The sequence below is a fragment of the Rhinopithecus bieti genome, unplaced genomic scaffold, assembly GCF_001698545.2.
Source record: "Rhinopithecus bieti isolate Rb0 unplaced genomic scaffold, ASM169854v2 scaffold_73501, whole genome shotgun sequence".
In the NCBI taxonomy this organism is placed as follows: Eukaryota; Metazoa; Chordata; class Mammalia; order Primates; family Cercopithecidae; genus Rhinopithecus; species Rhinopithecus bieti.
In genome coordinates, this window is record NW_016827557.1 from 260,811 (window position 1) to 265,531 (window position 4,721).

At 45.0% G+C, this 4,721-nt stretch overlaps 1 protein-coding gene and 1 pseudogene across 1 annotated transcript in view; both read left to right on the top strand.

Annotated features, from left to right (window-relative positions):
- LOC108523357 (dnaJ homolog subfamily B member 6-like) overlaps positions 1–2,698 on the top strand; it is a 13,528-nt pseudogene extending 10,830 nt beyond the window's left edge.
- The window catches only part of RNF130 (ring finger protein 130), a 151,217-nt gene that overhangs the window by 135,648 nt on the left and 10,848 nt on the right, over positions 1–4,721 (top strand). The gene's annotated exons all lie outside the window — the stretch shown is intronic.

Sequence of the window (4,721 nt, forward strand, 5' to 3'; positions counted from 1 at the left end):
TCGCCCGGCTAGTTTTTTGTATTTTTTAGTAGAGACGGGGTTTCACCGTATTAGCCAGGATGGTCTCGATCTCCTGACCTCGTGATCCGCCCGTCTCGGCCTCCCAAAGTGCTGGGATTACAGGCTTGAGCCACCGCGCCCGGCCCTTATGATTATTTTTAATGTCTGTAGGCTTTGCAGTGATGTCTCTTTTTCATTTCTGATAATGGTCATTTAGGTCTTTTTTCTTGACCAGCAGAAACCTGTTAATTTGATTTGATAGCAAATCATTACAAAGGCATTACAAGAAAGAAAATTACAGGTTAATTTCTTTTGTGAATACAGATGTAAATTTTTTGTGTGTTTTCGAGATCAAGTCTCGCTCTGTCGCCCAGGCTGGAGTGCAGTGGCACAATCTCAGCTCACTGCAATCTTCGCCTCCCAGGTTCAAGTGATTCTCCTGCCTCAGCCTCCTGAGTAGCTGGGATTACAGGCGCCCGCCACCACACCTGGCTAATTTTTGTATTTTTAGTAGAGACAGGGTTTCACCATGTTGGCCAGGCTGGTCTGGAACTCCTGACCTCAGGTGATCCATCCATCTCGGCCTCCCAAACAGATGTAAATATTTTAAGAAAATATTAGCTAAGGCCAGGCATGGTGGCTCACACTTGTAATCCCAGCACTTTGGAAGGCTGAGGCGGGCGGATCATTTGAGGTCAGGAGTTTGAGACTAGCTTGAGCAACATGGTGAAACCCTGTCTCTACTAAAATACAGAAAATTAGCGGGGGCATGGTGGCGCACGTCTGTAGTCCCAGCTACTTGGGAGGCCGAGGGAGGAGAATCGCTTGAACCTGGGAGGCGGAGGTTTCAGTGAGCTGAGATTGCGTCAGTGCACTCCAGCCTAAGCGACAGAGCGAGACTCCATCTCAAAAAAAAAGACATTTGTATTAAAAGTCTTAAAATGAAGAGACAATGGTTAAACACATGGAACTTAAAATTACAATTAGAATTGGTACAACAATAAAATTTTGCTCTTTGCTTCTGAAGCAACACCCTATAACAGGTAACTTTAAATTTTTTTAATGGTATAAAAGGAGAGCTAAATACCTGAAAATGTAAATAAAGTGAAACAAAGGAAAGGGAACAAATTTATTGCAAGAGACAGAAATTACATTTTAAAGGCTGAAAATAATAAAGAAATTTACTACACGGCAGGCCCCTATTGTCTTGGCTCCTTCGGAAAGATGACTGAAAGGAAACTGGGAAATGGTTTGGGGAATAGCAGATCTGGGATATGGTGGGAAGTTCACAGGTTGGCACTGGTTGAGACAGCTGAGTGTTGAAGGTATTCTACAGTCACGAGGGTGCTGGGGGGACTGAATCACATTTACAAAGTCTTTGTACTGTAGTTTTTTTGTTGTTTGTTTGTTTGTTTGTTTGTTTTAAGACAGAGTCTGGTTCTGTCGCCCAGGCTGGAGTGCAGTGGCACGATCTCAGCTCACTGCAAACTCCGCCTCCCAGGTTCAAGCAATTCTCCTGCCTCAGCCTCCCAAGTAGCTGGGATTGGGATTACAGGTGCACACCACCATGCCCGGCTCATTTTTTGTATTTTAGTAGAGATGAGGTTTTACCATTTTGGCCAGGCTGGTCCCAAAGTCCTGACCTCAAATGATCCACCCACTTTGGCCTCCCAAAGTGCTGGGATTACAGGCATGAGCCACTGCGCCTGGCCTGGCCTGTTTAAACAGTGATTCATTAAAATCTGTTACTTCCAACCAAAAAGAAAAAAGAAAAAGTTACACTTAAAACACACACACAAAAGAACACAGAAGGCCAGGCGTGGTGGCTCATGCCTGTAATCCCAGCACTTTGGGAGGCCAAGGCGGGCAGACTGCAAGGTCAGGAGATCGAGACCATCCTGGCTAACAAAGTGAAACCCATCTCTACTAAAAGTACAAAAATTAGCCGGGCGTGGTGGCGGGCACCTGTAGTCCCCGCTACTCAGGAAGCTGAGGCAGGAGAATGGTGGGTGAACCTGGGAGGCGGAGCTTGCAGCGAGCCGCAATCTCGCCACTGCATGCCAGCCTGGGCAACAGAGCGAGATTCCGTCTCAAAGAAAAAAAAAAAGAACACAGAAAATGTGCAGAACTGCAACATGTTTTCACAGCTAATTAAGAACAAATATGGCCGGGCGCGGTGGCTCAAGCCTGTAATCCCAGCACTTTGGGAGGCCGAGACGGGTGGATCACGAGGTCAGGAGATCGAGACCATCCTGGCTAACGTGGTGAAACCCCGTCTCTACTAAAAAATACAAAAAACTAGCCGGGCGAGGTGGCGGGCGCCTGTAGTCCCAGCTACTCGGGAGGCTGAGGCAGGAGAATGGCGTAAACCTGGGAGGCGAAGCTTGCAGTAAGCTGAGATCCGGCCACTGCACTCCAGCCCAGGTGACAGAGCAAGACTCCGTCTCAAAAAAAAAAAAAAGAACAAATACTACCATTGTCCCTAGACTCCCCTTTGATACAATAGGTAAACAAAATGGACTTTCTGTGATTGATTTTGACACTTTCTAGCACCCCACACTGTGGCGCCGTCAGCGTTACAGTCCCAGTTCAGATGTGCAGGACCTCCAGTGGGAAACACTCTGTCACGGTCATCCAGCTTTGCGTGGACATCATCGAAGTGGCCGTCAGTCGTGGGGTTGCCATGTGTTTATCTTAATAGGTACAAAAAAAGGGTTTGATAAAATTCAACACCTATTCTTGATTTTTTTTTTTTTTTTTTTTTGAGACAGAGGTTTGGTCTGTGGTCCAGGCTGGAGTGCAGTGGTGCAATCTCGACTCACTGCAACCTCTGCCTCCCGGGTTCTCGCGCCTTGGCCTCCCCAGTAGCTGAAACTACAGTCATGCACCATCATGCCCAGCTAATTTTTTTTTGTAATTTTAGAAGAGACAGGGTTTTGTTATGTTGGCCAGGCTGGTGTTGAACTCCTGGCCTTAAGTGATCCACCCATCTTGGCCTCCCAAAGTGCTGGGATTACAGGCATGAGCCACCGCGCCCAGCCTCCATTCTTGATTTTAAAAGAAAATAACTTTTAGCAAACTAGGAAAAACAGAGTACTTCCTTAATCTAATAATGGATATTTTCTTTTCTTTTTTTTTTCTTTTTTGAGACAGAGTCTCACTCCATTTCAGGCTAGAGTGCAGTGGCGTAATCCCGGCTCACTGCAACCTCTGCTTCCCAGGTTCAAGTGATTTTCCGGCCTCAGCCTCCTGAGTAGCTGAGATTACAGGCATGCACCACCACGCCTGGCTAATTTTTGTATTTTTAGTAGAGACGGGGTTTCACCATGTTAGCCAGGATGGTCTCAATCTCTTGACCTTGTGTTCCACCCGCCTTGGCTTCCCAAAGTGCTGGGATTATAGGTGTGAGCCACCACACCTGGCCAATAATGGATATTTTCAAAACTACAGCAAACTGTATACTTAACAGTGAAATATTAAAAACTTTTCCCCTAAGATCGTAAATAAGGTTATCCGCTGTCACTCTCTCTTTCAACATGATATTGGCAGTGTTAGCCTAATATTACCATATGGCAAGAAAAAGAAATAAAATGTGTAAGGATTAGAAAGGGAGAATGAAACTGTCACTCTTCACAGAGAAAATGATTATATGTGGAAAATTCAGTATATTCTACAAATCTGCTCTTAAAATGAATAAGTAAATTTTTTATTTTATTTTAATGTATTTTATTTTATTTTATTTTTTGAGATGGAGTCTCGCTCTGTCGCCCAGGCTGGAGTGCAGTGGACGGATCTCAGCTCACTGCAAGCTCCACCTCCCGGGTTCACGCCATTCTCCTGCCTCAGCCTTCCCAGTAGCTGGGCCACAGGCACCCGCCACCTCGCCCGGCTAGTTTTTTGTATTTTTTAGTAGAGACGGGGTTTCACTGTATTAGCCAGGATGGTCTCGATCTCCTGACCTCGTGATCCGCCCATCTCAGCCTCCCAAAGTGCTGGGATTACAGGCTTGAGCCACCGTGCCCGGCCGAATAAGTAAATTTAACAGGATCGATTATATTTCTATAGACTAACAATAAGCAATTTAAAATGAAATTTTTGGCCAGGTGCAGTGGCTCACACCTGTAATCCCAGCACTTTGGGAGGCCGAGGTGGGCAGATCACGAGGTCAGGAGTTCAAGATCAGCCTGACCAACATGGTGTAACCTCGTCTCTATTAAAAATACAAAAAATAGCCGAGTGCGGTGGCAGATGCCTGTAATCCCAGCTACTTGGGAGGCCAAGGCAGGAGAATCGCTTGAACCCAGGAGGCGGAGGTTGCAGTGAGCTGAGATCATGCCATTGCACTCCAGCCTGGGCAACAAGAGCAAAACTCCATCTCAAAAATAAATGAATAAAAGATAAATAAATAAAATGAAATTTTCAATAAGATAACATTTACAAAAGCATCAAAAAACATCATACTGAGGAATGTATCTAAGAGAAGATATGCAAGGCTTTTATACAGAGAACAATTATGTGTTATTGACAGAAATTACAGATGGCCTAAATGAATATAACAGGTTGATGGAATGAGTGACACGATACTATGAAGGTGTTAGCTCTCTCCACAGTGACTTATAGACTTACTCTGATTTCAGTCAGATCCAAGTGGGTGGGTGTGGGTGGGTGTGTATTGAAACTTGACCAATTGATTCTAGATTTTTTTTTTTTTTTTTTTTTTT